This window comes from Podarcis erhardii, assembly GCF_964252035.2.
Source record: "Podarcis erhardii genome assembly, chromosome: 2".
NCBI classification, from domain to species: Eukaryota; Metazoa; Chordata; class Lepidosauria; order Squamata; family Lacertidae; genus Podarcis; species Podarcis erhardii.
Window position 1 is genome coordinate 64,086,439 of NC_138498.1, and position 15,515 is coordinate 64,101,953.

Here is a 15,515-nt window from a genome sequence, read left to right on the forward strand (position 1 = left end):
TAACTATTATGTGGGTTGTGGCATTTGCCAAGTTATATATGTACATGGTTTCCGTGAAAAATGTTAACCAGATGCAGACCTGCTTTGCTTTTGAACAGAGCTGGGGAAGCTTATGGCCCTCCAGATGTTGTTGAACTACAGCTCCCATTACTCCCTGACCATTGGCTGTGCTGACAGGAGCTGGTGGGAGTTGAAGTCCAGGAACATCTGGAGGTCCACAGGTTCCCCACCCTGATTTAGAAAGATTGCATGCTCTGGAAGCAATACATGGGACAATGCTGTATCTGCCAAATGTCATCCCATTTAACAGAGTACTTTTGTCAACTCTCAGAATGCTTCCACTTTACATTCCAGCTGCTTTTTGAAAACAGTTCCATGGCACTTTTTTTTTTGGTTCCGTCTTGCAATACATTCAATTGCAATGCTAGGAGCTCCCTACTCCCACCTTGTCAATCTGCTACATTTCAGGCCTGCAGCGATGTTTACGATTAAAGATCAAGGCTCTCATAATCAAAGGAAACCAATCTTCCCAAAATTACATGATCACAGCGCAACATGTATGAATAAGACTTGAGTAGGGGACCACCCAGCTCTTACATTTGTTTGCAAACCATAATGAAACCAGAAGCCAAGGGCATGAGCACAGATCATGAGCACTCAAAACATTTGGAGAAAATTTGAAGAGCTGTATTTGCATCAGCTGGAATGTTATTAAAATTCATCAGAAGATTCAGACATGGAGAGACAAAAGGAGCGTCAGTGATGGGTAATAATGACATTTTCAGACATCATCTACTTTAAACATCAAGTAGCCTCCATGACTAACAAGGTTCATCTAGCCATATTTCTAATGTGCTTGTAGCTTGATGAGCAACTTCAGTAGTAGCTATGCCCACTAGGACTGGTAGGGATTCAACTTTAAGTTGAGCAGATTGTTCCATCAGTGCAAGGATTTCTCCTTGTGCAGTGGAATAATCTCCAGCTCCTCGCCCCATGCACTCCTTTAATTTATTCTGGGGGTTCCACCAACGATCCAGAGCAGATTTGGGGATGGCATGGATAGCATGCATAAGGGGTGAGGGAGGAAGTCTCATTGTACTAGCAGGAATCTTTGCATTGGCTTCTGTTAGCACAATGATTTAGTGGAATATGGCCCAGTGAGTGGACCTGATCATGTATTTAAACAGTGGCAAAGAAATATAGTAAAAGAGAAGAAGCACAGGGTGGTTGGATGTCTCATTTTTATGGGTTTGTTGGCTACCCATAGGCATCCAGTAGGCCACTATGGGAACAAAATGATGGACTAGATAGGTGTATAGTATGACCCATCAGGACCCTTCTTAGGTTCTGGAAGTGAAGATTGTAGTAATATAGTTACTGACTTACACTTGTATGCATGAAGGAGTTAACCTGATCCCAGAGCTCAGGTTGCAAGTGGGTGTGGCTTAGCAGGCTGTCAGCAGCCTCTGCTTTCCTTCTTTTCAGTCTTTTCTTTTTGTGCTTCCTTAACAAGCAAGGAGCCATGCAGCCAATGGCTCACAGCTACAAGAAAAACCAAGTGAACTGAATCTCTCCAAAAGAGAACTGAATCTCTCCAAAAGAGAGATTTTAAAGTCCGTATATTTGGTAACCCAAAGATTGCACGATCCTTTTTGTAAGAAAACCAATTACTTTAAAGTTGCTTGGAACCCTTTTTTCTCTGTTTTACTGGGACCAAATGGAGACTTGCTTGCTGTTATTTTCTGGAAACTCTGTGAGTAAAATATTCACTTATTTGCAAGCTAAGTGCCTGTGATTTATTCTAGCCTAAGTATTTTTTACGAGGAACATGTGTTTAATGATGGATGAGGACAGATGTAAATCTAGCCAAGTATTAATGTGCTCTGTGCTTAACTTTGCTATGAGAAAGTAAGAATCTCTCTTCCAAACCTCTCTCTCCAACAAAGGTAGCTTTTCTGCACTGTGCTATATTGGTGGGTATACTTGTGGTCTCATGGGCCTGTTTCACCTGTCACATCCATGCCATACATTTGGCTTGCACATGGCTTCCCCCAAAGAATCCTAGGAACTGTAACTTATCCCTCACCGTGCTACAATTCCAATCACCCTTAACAAACCTACACTCCCAGTATTCTTTGAGGGAAGCCATGCACTTTAAATGTATGGTTTGGATGTGACTGCAGTTGCAAATGGAAGATAAAGAACCACAGCCAAAAGGGGCTGATTAGAAGAGCTTAATTTTGTTTATTTTTCAAAAACGTTTTCTTTATTATGGGCAGATGCTGTTTCAGAGGATGACTGCTAATGGCGGCCAGATTGTTTGCACAGGACTAACTCCCTAGAAGTTCTTGTTTGTTTTATCTCAGGTCGAAAATATCCAATCAATGGCCTCCTTGCAATAGCCTGGGAGGCAAAATATGAAAGTCTATGTGAGAGTAGAAGAGCAAATGACAGCCTTTTCCACGTCACCCACCATAAAGTTTCTTTTGTCTCTTTTGTGGGGGTTGCTCGGTGATCCAAGGCTTAGTGCTAGCAGTGCTGTACTGTAATATTAACTTACCCAAATCTGCAATAAATTTGCTTTGCTGCCTCATAGTAATCAGGGCTCCCTCCCCTCCTTGCTATGGCACTACAACTTTATGAGCGCTGAAGAACCATAAAGCCTTTTTACTGGCAGCTTTTACAATTGCAAATCAGAGTATGCAACTGGATAAACATTGGACAAAGCACCAATTTGCCATGTGCCCTCACCCCATGCACAGCATGTGGACAGCAGTTGTAGTGACAGATTTATGGGGCCTCATAATTAGCTGCAGTCCCTAGCTGTGGAACACTCACTCCTTTACCCCAATTCATGTGTGCATTAGAATAACTTTTTCATTTCGGTCTATTCCCCTGCCATATCTTGTAAGACAATAGAAGGAGAGAAAGCCTATTGGTCACACTGGATAGAAGCAGGCTGGTGGAATGCCCAGGAATGAGACTGCATGGTGCCTAGCAAAAGGAGACCAGTTTTGTGGCATTTGTCCTTGAGATGTGTTTGGGCGACAGAAACAAACTGAGAGGAAGTCACAAGTTGAGAAGCCCCTTAATTTTTCATAAGAAGCGTTGAAAAGGCTCATCCAAAGACTACTACTTAAATCAGAAAATGTGGACCTAGCCCAAATGTTTGAATATGGATCAGGTGGCAGCCATTTCATGAGCATAGCATTTATTTCCAAAGCTCGTTGAAGGATAAAGTCTGGAAGGCTTGCGATGGCACAACTTTCCACAATTCAAATCCATGCAGACCCTACTAGTTCACACTAGCATTTAAAAACTGTGAGGCAACATAGCCACAAACTAGAGGTCAAAAAAAAAAAGTTTGCAACTGTAATGGAAATAGCCAACTCTGCTGCAGGCTCTAGCAGGGGCCCAACTTCTCTGCCAAAGATTCATATGACACCCCCCCCCACACTCACTTTTTGTGTGTGAGATCTGCTTTGCGTGAGTTTTGTGTTCCCTGCCATGAATTCACTAATCTGCAGCTTGGCTCAGTTCCATGAAAAATCTCCTTTGTATGGGTTCTGAGTTGTCTGCCACGAAGCCACTGATTGTCATTTGAATTAGAAACTGACAGCCTCAATGGATAAATGGTTGGCCTGATAACACGCTCAAATGTATCCCTTGCTAGGAGGGGATTTGTGAACACATGGAACAGCTTAAAAACTTAGAGAAATTGTATTTTCACATCCTTTTACCATTGGACTCATCTGACCACAAAATTCTGTCCCTTGATCCTAGACTTCATCCCTGAGGTCTCACCCAGGTACCAAAATCTTAAAGGCTGGCAACGTTATTGTAGACCCCAAAATAAATAACATTTATATTGTATTTCAGAATCACCTGGTCTCAGTCATTTACAACATTGTTACTTGAAGTGCTTTTCTATCTTGGCTTTTTCTTTTTTTACGAGGGCTGTGTGAAAAATTACCATTTGTGACTCTATACTAGGCTCTTTCAAATGGTTTCTTTGGCTTTGTAAGGGTTTGGGACTCAAGATAAATATTTATGCATTTCGAAACTACTGCCAGATGTGTGGAGTCTCTTATCTTTGCCACTGCATCATGTCCCATGCGGGTTAGAGCTTATGTGCTCCAAAATTCATTGGACACCTCTCCCCCTGCCCCCGCTACCCATTCATTAGGATTTGGTAGTGATGTGCAAATGTTTGGAGTGGGGTCAATTCCAGTGGGGCTAATGAAGTGTGGAGTAGTGCAGAGACGGGGGGTGGGGGGTGGAAATGGGACGACTGTCCTCTTTCAGCACCAAGCCATGCCCCAGAATCGACAGAGAACACGCCTGCCTTTTGTGTAAATGTGCCTTGGACTGAGACCTCAGCCAGATGAGCAATAAATAAACTTGGTTAACACAGATCGTCCACAAAGGCTTGTATATAAAGCTGCGCACATGTATCCCTGGAATTAAAAAAAGGAAGGGGGGAAAAACTGTGTTGGCTTTCAAAGCATCTCAGTGTGGACTGTTTTCCTCTTTCTCTTTTTCTTTCTTTTCCCCCTGTTTGGATTTTGAGGAGCTCCCAGCCCTTCCCAGAGTGTGTTTTCAGAGAGCCGGGCATGAGCTCCATGTATACTTTTGAAGTAAGCTCTTAAAAAATATAGGTGGCTAATGTCTTCAGTATGTACGAAATATACCATATGTTGTGAAACAAAAGGGGCTCTGTGCTATTAAAGTTTCAGCTCCACGCTCCCCTTCCCTCCCTCCCTCCCCCTTCCCACCCCCACCCCCTTTCACCCTTCCTTCCTCTGTTCCTGCTCAGGCAACTAGGAGGGGAGGGAGAGAAAGAGGAGAAACCCAGTTGCTTTGAGATGCAGGCTGAGGTGGATGGAGAAGACAGGATCTGCTGGCTGGCATGGTAGCCGGGGGGAGAGCATCATTTTACTGCTGCAGGTAAGGGGGCCTAGCGGAGGCTGGAGGGCAGACTTTACTCAAGGCTGTAGGCTGGAAATGGATGGGGGATGATGAAGCCAAACAGTGATCAGAAGTTTGGTATATTTCACAAGTGGCATGCATAGGTCAAGAGACCGAGAACTTGGCATGTTCCCCTCAGTATTAATGGAAGAGTCGAGGAGATTCCTTCTCCACAGGCTTGGCTTTGCCATCTGTGTGAGGCACAGCCTTTTTCTTGCCACTCCAGTTCGATCTGTGCAATTCTCTCAGCAAGGCAGCTTCACTTAGATCATGAGTGCTTTCCTAGGATCAGGAAGCCTGTCCCGACTGCTTCAAGACACTGACCTGTCTGCCCTTTGGTATCTGAGAGCCAAAGGGTCGATATGGACCTCCAGAAATGGACACGTATATCATCCCTTTCCTGTTCTTATTTAACAATGAGCCTTTCATTAGGCCAGCGTGGTGGAATAAAGTACAGGAGCATCACGTGGTTTGGGGGAAACCAATCAGCACCATTCGCTGGGTTCCGTTACCTGATGGAATGGAAGTGTGTGTGTGTGTGTGTGTGTGTGTGTGTGTGTGTGTGTGTTTCATCCTTAGTGAGCTGCAGGCATGAATTCAGCTTCACACAACTATGCACAAAATCTCCTTTGCTCATGCTAAATTAAAAAAGAAGCTTTGAGGGGCCAGCATGTTCATTTGGGCCCTCAGACTTTGCAAATGGTAATGACTTATTGACTATTTTTGTGTTGTTCTGAAAATCATCCAGTCAGTGGAATTCTATGCATCTTTATTTTATTCAATGGGGTTTACAGGTAAGAGCGTAGGATTGCAGCCTGAACTTTACATTCAACTTGGGGTTGTCCACACTTGCTTTCTACGCATGGGTCTGCATGGTTTTCTATTTGCGTTGCCGTTTTCCCTGGGAAAACCCACTTTTTAGCACTGAATTGGAGCAAATGTCAATCTATGGAAAACTCAATGGATGTTTGCTCCAATCAGTGCTATTTTTCTAGAAAAAGAGGTGCCAGAACTCACCATGAATGTCTCCCTTGTTCTCTTATAATGGCAATGGTGCCCACCTGAGAGGTGCCGGAACCGAGTTCCAATGAGTTCCAACTGAAAAAAAGCCCTGGCTCTGATTTTGTGGTAAATATCAGGTTTTCCCAGTGGGAAGCAGCAGGACAAGTAGATATCTGAATGAGCTCCTTCTCTTTAAAATGCACACATACAGACACAGATACAGACACAGACATGGGGTACTTTAGCAGTAAAGGTCCTCAAATTTCTGTGTGGGCCTGGAAAGCATGACTTTCTTCCCTTTGCCTTTTGGATGGCTGAAGGTGCTGACATCTGCCATCGTGATGAAAGGCCTTCCTGATCACCCTTAAATCAACAGAATGTCCTTTGACTTGTCGGTCCTGTCAACATGCTGGGGATGCTGTTAGTGGTGAAGAGCTGCACAGAGGAGGAGAGGAGGGTAAAGGGAGTAAGCAAAAAAAGTCAGGAAGGAAATAACAGTGGGGAAAAAGAAAGATTATAAATACAATGCCACCTGACTGCCACATTCTGAATATTCTGCTGTCCCTTGGTCCTGCCTTCTCTTGCCATTACTGCATAACAATGCATTTGATATTGGTGATTCTAAAGCAAGGATTTCCAAACTGTGGTCCTTGGACCACCAGTGGTGCGAAAGTTTTATTCAGATTGTCTGTGGCATGCCTGCATTAAATACTCAACTGGATTTTTAATTGTATTTTTGTTGTTTCTTTTGTTTCTTGTATTCTATTCTATCACAACTTGGATCTATGGACTGCAAATTATAATACAATGGCATTATACAGTGCAATATAAGAAATCAAAGAAGCAATTAAAATGCAATTTAGAATCATGCAAACCTCTATTATAGTGCATTATAACAAGCAGAAGAAGCATTAAACAGTCCACCAAGACCCTCCACAATTTCCAGGGGGGAAAGGTTTGGGAACCAGTGATCTAAAGGAAGACAACAGTTTCTAAAGGGAAGTCCAACCACAAATTCATCACAATGTGTTCTCAAAAGTGTAGACCAATCCAAAATTTGAATAAAAAGTGGTACATTTAAAATAACAGGGTTAAGAGCGACATGGGCTGGAATGGAATGGAGACAGGACTGGGTGAATCTTTAAATGGAAGTTTCTCGCAGTTTTTCATTTTTCTAATCTTAAATTCAAGTTGTCACATTTCCATATCAGATTGTGATTTAAAAAAATAAATACACCATGAAAATTCACCAGCATTTTAATGTGCATTGCTCTTGATATGCATGTTTTTGCAAGTGCTTTTTCTCACCAGGATGCATTTTTTGCAAGCAATTTCCTCTATTTGCACAGTTTCTCCATATTAATTAATTAATTCATTATTATTTTTTTGCCCACATTTTATGGTCGGGGGACTGCATCATAAAATTGCAACAAGTGTGGATCTCAAAGGATGGCTGAGGTTAGGTCTGCCCATTTTTAGGGTGAAGTGGGAGTTTGATAGATTTGCATTAAAAATGTGAACTGGACCAAATTTCTCCTCCCATCCCTAGCGAGCTTTGGAGACAGACACCCTCAGATTCAGACTATATGGTTTCTACTGTTAGAATGGTAGGGAAGCCAAAGGGTCCTTATAGTCCTCTTATTCTGCATGCCTGTGTTCAACTTCCTCTCTCCTTTCCCCACTTTTGCCTCAAAGGCTGTAAATTCTTTGCGCAATCTAATTTTCTCTTACAGCTGTGTAATTCCAGCTCCCCAGCCATGGCTGTCTCCCGCCCACTCCAAGCAATTCTCTCCATAAATGCATTATATTTATTTTGACACTTGTATATCCTGCCCCTGTCTTAATATAAATTCAATTATTTATTTAGCACAACTGCACCCCACCATACCCTCCAACATTTCTCCTATGAAAATAGGGACGTCCCATTCCATCTTACTGGGTTGCCCTAGTCATTCCGGGCAGCTTTCAACTTATATAGAAACATAATAAAACACTAAACATAGAAAAACCTTCTTTATACAGGATTGCCATCAAACAGCTCAGGGGTCAGATAACTCCATAGCCTCCAACATTTCTCCAATGAAAATAGGGACATCCTAAGGAAAAGTGGGACATTCTGGAATCAAATCAGAAACTGGGATTCTCTAAATCAGGGGCATCCCTGGAAAATAGGGACACTTGGAAGGTCTGCCCCATTTTCCTCAAAGGAGAGCAGGGGGCAGCCTACACAGGACTATCACTTTCTGTTCAAAGCAGATTTTTATCCTACCCCTTCTCTGTGGGACTCAAGGTGGTGTATATGAAACCCTCCCCTCTTCATTCTTACTTCTGAAGTAGGTTCCCTCAACCCGGCAATTTAGGTTAGGCTGACAAAGGATAACTGGCTCAAGGTCGCCCTGACCCAATGCATGTCATGTATAGGGCCATCATCTCTGAACAAGGATTTGAGCCTGCACCCGCCTGGCATAGGTCTAGCACTCTTTCCACTACAATGGCTGTTCAATCCGTCCAACAACCTTCAGACGTTTATTAGGCCAAGAGAGAGCGATTTGCCCAAGGTTGCTCAGGGAAGTAAGCAAAGATGTTACCAACTACAGTGGTACCTCAGGTTAAGTACTTCATTCGTTCCAGAGGTCCGTTCTTAACCTGAAGCTGTTCTTAACCTGAAGCACCACTTTACCTAATGGGGCCTCCTGCTGCCACCGCACCGCCGGAGCACAATTTCTGTTCTCATCCTGAAGTAAGTTCTTAACCCAAGGTACTATTTCTGGGTTAGCAAGGTCCACGACTGGACCTAATGGTCAGGGGTCCCTTTACCTTTAACAACTCTCAGAACCTTAACAAGTTGCAACTCCCAGGATTCTTTAGGGGAAGCCATGATTATTTAAAGCGGTATTACACTGCTTTAGATGTATGGTATGAATATGACTTAGCCCTCTCTATGGGCCCATCCCGCCTGGAATTGGCTAGAACACGTGTGCGGTGACTATACATGTAGACCATGGTGCACAGAGGTTGGAATGAGGTTTTATTTCCCCTATTCCTGCTAATTTTTATCTAAGCAGGTTGTTTTTGTGGTTTTTTTTAAAGCGTATTTTAAACATTTATATCCCAGCTTTCCATCACACATTCTTCAAGGCAGTTTACAGTTCAACATACAATTAAATAATTAAAAGGTCTATTTTAAAATAACTCAAAGCACACGCTGAGTTATCATTAGTCACAGCAATAAAGTACAGTGGTGCCTCGCAAGACGAAATTAATCCGTTCCGCGATTCTCTTTGTCTAGCGGTTTTTTCGTCTTGCGAAGCAAGCCCATTGACGGCTTAGTGGATTAGCGCTATTAGCGGTCTAGCAGCTTTTAGCGATCAGCTGAGAGGCGGCTTATCAGCGGAACAGCTGATAAGCGGCTTAGCGGCTTAGGAAAGGGGGGGGAAGCGGAAAAAACCCGCGGGAACTCGCAAGATTTTTTCGTCTTGCGAAGCAACCCCATAGAGAAATTCGTTTAGCGAAGCGCCTCCAAAACAGAAAACCCTTTCGTCTAGCGGGTTTTCCGTCTTGCGAGGCGTTCGTCTTGCGGGGCACCACTGAACAGTACATCATATTACTCAGCAAAAGGCTGAACAAAATGGAACCATTTTCACTTGGTGCTTAAAGGATAAAAGACTGAATGCTGAATATTTTGGGGAGGATGATGTACAGTTCAGGTGTCATCACCACCTCTGAAGACACCCAGAGCAGGGTCTTGAATGCTGGATTTGTTCATGTGGGAGAAGGTAGTTTTCCAGAAACTCTGGTTCTAGGCCATGTGGAGCTTTATAGCACAAAGAATCTCCATGGGGCAGATCTACATATTTAAAGAGCATCCAACATACATTTAAAGCACAAAGAATTCTGGGAAGTGTGTTGGGAAGTCTAGCTCTGTGAGGAGCAAACGACAGTTCCTAGAATTCTTGGAGGGAAGTCATGTGCTTTAAATGTACATTGGATGCACCTTAAATGTATGGTGTGGACCTACTGATCGTAGAACAAGCTGGCCAAAAACAGTACCTCCAGCTTCTCTGGATTGACTTTCATTTTGTTAATCCCAATCCAGTCCATTATAACTCCAGGCATCTGTCCAGGACATCCACTGCTACATCTGGATTAGATGAAAAGCCGAAATAGAGTTCTAGTGACACTTGAGCCCAAATCACTGTATCTAGCAATTTCATATGGATATTAAACAATATGTGGTGGTGTGGGAATAAACTCTGAAGCACTTTGTAACAGAATTGTGAAGAACCAATAAAGCAGAAACAAAACAAAACAAAACAAAACAAAAACTCCACCAGCACCTGCCTTCCAGATAGGAGCAGAACCATCAAACTGTGCTGTCCCTAATTCTCAGACCAGACAAATATCATGGTGGGTAGCCTAAACAACTGCTGAAAGGTCCAGAAGAGCCCATGTGTTGCATTCCCCCAGCTCCTGGTGTACTTTGTCCACCAAAGCAACCAAGGTTAATTCAGTCCAAAAACCTACCCAGCAGCCAGGCCAACATGGGTAGGGATTATCCATGTTGATTCACGAATGTCTGGAGTTAGCCATACATTGGTTGCTCTGAGTCTGCACATATTCTGACCAATGCATAAGAAGAGTGGTCACATGATGGGGCAGAGCCTCCTGCCACAGCCTCCCTCTTCCATTCACACAGTGAACACCTGTGTGCAATCCTATCCACTAGACCACCTTCCCAAACCCGGTGTCCTCTGGATGTTGCTGGACTACAACTCCCATCATCCCTGACCATGCTGGCTGAGACTGATGGGAGTTGTATTTCAAGAACGTCTTCTAGAGCATTTCCAGACTCTGGATTGACAAAGTAGAATCAGATTTTCCTCCCCTCCCCCAGGTGAAGGACATGTTCAGGCATTTCCCAAGCTTTCCTTTTGAAGGTGTAAATATCTCATATCAGTCATCACCAATGGCACAACCCTTACATCTATTTGTCGGGGAACACAATGTGTAATTACTTTAAAGCCAGGGCGCTTGCTTTGAAATGCAATAGCACTGGACAAGAGCTTTCTTTCAAGATTGATGTGCTTTATGAGAAATCTGGATTACCGCCCCAGATGTTGCTCAGTCATGCTACCCTGTGGCAACGTAAAGGCTGCATCATACTAATTCCCCACCCAGTGCTGCAAGGGATATGACTAGCACTATGGCTTTTCCTTATATTCTGTGGCCAGACAGGATCTCATTGTTTTGAGTCTGTCTGTTACACTTGCAAAAATAGCAGGTACTGTGAGAAAGAAGGAAATGAACTGAGGGGTCTCTACCCCTGTGCACATATAATATTGGCATGCAGTTCTGAATTGGGCTGATGATTTGTATGGAGATGATGCAACACTTTTTATTTTCTAGACTTGCTGACATTGACTAGCAATAAGAGGAGAGGTGATTCTAATGCTTATGATTCTGTTCTAGCTACTTTGTGATAATACAATGGCTTGATTTTATGTATAAAATAGGTATCCAGTCCAAACAGTCTAGACCACCACCACCAATCTGCCAAGTCTGCCTGGTCTTGGTGAGGTTGATCTCACAGCCAACTGGGAAGGTGAAGAAGCAGATGTGGCAAATCTAGGTTAGGAGGAGAGAGCAGCTGCAAGCAGCCATGTTGAGTCCACCCCAGGCAGTTGGGCAGATCAGGAATGAACCAAGCAGGCAAACCTAGGAAGCAAGGGGTCTTTCACAGTGATGGACAGGTCACTGAGTGTAGCACATTCTCAAAGAAATGCCCTTATATAGTCATTGGCAGGACTCTCTTTCCTTTTTTTTAAAGAAAATGCTTTTTATTGGTGTTTCATTTAATACAAACAAACAAAAAAAAGTAAAATTCAACAGTCATTTACCCACATTCTTTCCCCACACTCTGCTGAGTATTGACTTCCTTCCCTCCCTTCAACAGGTTTCTTATGTCAGTTACTTTTCCACAGTTTCTTATTGTATCCAATACTATCTACATCGTAAGATTTATTTCAGTCCTGCCAGAGTCTTCAAATTTCTACAGTTATTGTTTATGTACTCCAGAAATTTACTCCAATCTTTTTGGAATTTTGTTTCCTCCTGATTTCGGATTCGACACGTCAGTTTTGCTAGTTCCGCATACTCAACCATCTTAGTCTGCCACTCCTCTATTGTTGGTAATTCTGGTACTTTACATTTTGGGGCTAACAAAGTTCTGGCAGCAGTTGTAGCATACATAAATAACCTTTGATCTGCTTTTTCTATTTCCTCTCCCATCAAGCCTAGCAAGAAAGCTTCCTGCTTTTTTGGGAAAGTGTATTTAAATTTCTTTTTTAATTTCTTATAAATCTGTTCCCAAAACTGTTTCATTTTCTCACACGTCCACCACATGTGGTAACAATCTCCATCTTTATCTTTGCATTTCCAATATGTCTTACTGCTCATCCTGTACATTCTCACTAGTTTAACAGGTGTCAAATACCAGGGATACATCGTTTTCATTATATTCTCTCTTAAGGTGGTAAATGCTGTAAATTTTATACTCCACAGTTTTACCCAGTTTACCCAGTTTTATCATACTTGATGTTATACCCAAAATCCATTGCCCATTTCATCATCACCTCCTTTGTCTGTTCATCTTTTGTGTACCATTCTAGTAAGAAGTTGTACATTTTAGACAATAATTTGGTCGGCAGGACTCTCTTTCCAACCTCCATCCCGCCCCCTTACTGAGGATTGGAGATCCATAAAGGGGTTCCTATCTTACCTTAAATCTAGCTTTTCATTGCCTTTCTTCTATCTCTCACTAGGAACATTGTCCACAGTGGTGACTGGACTTTGTGGAGTGTGAGACTTTGGGGTAACATTACTGGTCCCTTAGTGGTATTTAGCTCAGAGGCTGCAACCTCTATGTCAGAGTCTTTGGTCTGAGGGTCCCAGGCTTCAGAGGCCCGCTGTTGCTGGACTGAGGCTTGGTTTGAGGGGGAACTTGGTTTGTCTGTGCAACTAGGCCTCCCAGCTCTGAATGCATCTATGTATTGCCTCCCATATGGCCACCTATTTCAATGAATAATGTAAAGAGCATCATTTAGTGGGCGTTTACATCAAGTGTACCAAGCACCAGTGGAGCAATGTCCCTCCTTCCCCTTCCAAAGGCAGATCCAGGGTTACAGGGATGAGAGCAATGGGCCAGATTTAGCAAGTTGGTCCTGCTCACAGAAGCCCATACAAAGACTTCTACAATGGGGCTTTTCCTCCTCCCCTCCTCCCATGCCTCCCCAAATTGGCTTTGGGGGGGGATGTCTGAAGAACCTCCAGAAGAGCACATGGTGGGGGAGGAGAGGGGAGATTGTTCCATCAGAGAAGCAGATGGATTGAATTCCTCACATAAGGTTTTCAAAGTTCCATCCATCAAAGATCCAGGGACTTGGTGCAGGAAGCAGGAGGAGAGCCATCACTCCATCAGTTCCATGGTGGTCCTTGTTGCTGATGCTTGGGTCACTTCCTGACAACTTCTGGTTTGGGACGGGGCAGCATTCCTCACTTCTTTCTCCTGTTTAGTTTGGGAAGAGTTGGGTTTGGATAAATAGTCCCGGCTCCCCATCTCTTCCTCACCCCCTCCCAACAAAATTGTCATAGTCTCAGTGATGCATGGGAACTCTCCACCCACACTTACTTGCTAGCCTATTCATTTCTGAAGCTGTTGCTGTTGAGAACAGGCCAAGGAAGAACTGGGCTCAGGCCAGCTTCTCCACTCAGGGAGTCTGTGCGTGATGAATGGATGTGGGTGGGTGAAGTCTGAGTGGGAGTGGGGAAAGGTCTTGATGTCTCATTCCCTCCTCCACCTAGAGTTTGTCTTGATGTTCCAGACTTTCAAATGCATCCTGTGGTTTTTTATGGGAAGGTACATGAAGGTCAAGGATGGTCAAAAAGGAGTGGGAGGGGAGGAGAAAGGCAGCAAAGCAGGCTGTGCGAGAGAGCAGGAGTCTCTAGTTCACTACGAAAGCACCTGGAGCAAGGCAGTAAGAGACTGTAAAAGGCACAGAAAAGTGAGGTTTTGTTTTAAAACCATCTCCTCTCTTCTACTCTTTCTTTGTCCAAGTTTTAAAAGCAACACTGAGTGCTTCCTCAGATCACATTACTGGATAAGCATACAGGCTTAATGAAATCCAGTGCATCTTGGGGCTAATGCAACACAAGCCAGACATCATCTCCATCCCATTCGTTTTCTTTTATGGGGCACCCTTTGCCCCATCCCACACTGTCTCCACCCGGAAAGCCTCAGCTCCTCTGCTGCTTGGCTAGGACCACGCAGAAGCAAAGGAAAGCAGCAGCAGTAAACAAATCACAGACAGAATTTTTATTTTAAAAAGGCTAGATTTTGGACAGGCATCCGGAATATGGTATCCTTTTATAAATGGCTGGAAAAATTTTTTAAAAAACAAACAAGCAAACAAAAAACAAGCATCAATACAGTTCTGCACAATGCAGAACATCCCTGTTGGAGGTCCAGGAAGCACAGCAAGATTTTGCCTCATATTTAGGGAGGGTGGGTAGATGAATTATTGGACAGCTTTTCTTCAGAATATTGTTTTCGGATAAATTTTGGCTTGCTCAGCGTCAAATGAAATGCTATTGCAAATTCGTACTGGTGGGTGAAAGAAGAAATAGGTTAAAACAGGAGGACTGAAAGAAAGAAGAGTTTAGCCCCTTGCTTCCTTTAAGAACACTAAAGGAATATTGATTAGTACGAAAACTAGATCCACAGCTGCACCCCAAATTGATGAATAGGGAAATTGGGGAGGCAATTTCACAGCAAAGTCTCCATAGGAGAGACTAAATTCTTCAACAAATCAAGAATACTGTACTTCAATTTTTTTTCAAAAATTTGTCAGAATATTTTTTTATATATATACATTTTGGTTCAGTCCTACTGTATTAGTAACCAGCATGTTTATATTTTAGTATAGGGATGGGGAAATGTTGGCCCTTCAGATGTTGCCAGGCTACGAATCCCAGAGTTCCTGACCATTGGCTATGCAGAATGGGATTGATAGGGGGAGTTAAAGTCCAACAACATCTGCAGGGCCACAAGTTCCTCATCCCTCTTCTAGTGGCTCCATCCATTATTTGTCCCCCAGGACAATGTTGTTGGAAGTTCCCCCCATAAGAAAAGGTTGCAAGAGAGATATTGCAAAGAAGCTCAAAGGGACCCTTTATGCCAGTTCACTGATTGAGCAATATTAGACTGCAACAGATGGCAAGCAAAATACTTAGGGCTGCCCTGTCAGCTCTGACTATGCATCAGATCTAATCCAGAGCTATACCTGGAATGGCATCTTGGGTATCAACGATTGCATCACTAGGCTTAAGTAGCATTTCACTCTCCTGACCTCTGAATTGACCAGCTGCTCTTCTGAAGTGACTTCTAGCACTCGATGAGGCTGTCAAATGCCCTCTGCTATATTTTATTTTGCCACCCATCCCCAACTGATGTGAAAGTCTAATGTCCTGAGGAGAATATTTGATGAAAT

General features: G+C 43.3%; 1 protein-coding gene across 3 annotated transcripts in view; it reads left to right on the forward strand.

Annotated features, from left to right (window-relative positions):
- Window positions 1–4,837: 4,837 nt before the first annotated feature.
- The window catches only part of SYNPO (synaptopodin), a 79,236-nt gene continuing 68,558 nt past the window's right edge, over window positions 4,838–15,515 (forward strand). For all 3 annotated transcript variants that reach the window (XM_081851370.1, XM_081851371.1, XM_081851372.1), the window contains exon 1: window positions 4,838–4,947. The gene's annotated coding sequence lies outside the window, so the exon portion shown is untranslated. The remainder of the gene's footprint in view (window positions 4,948–15,515) is intronic.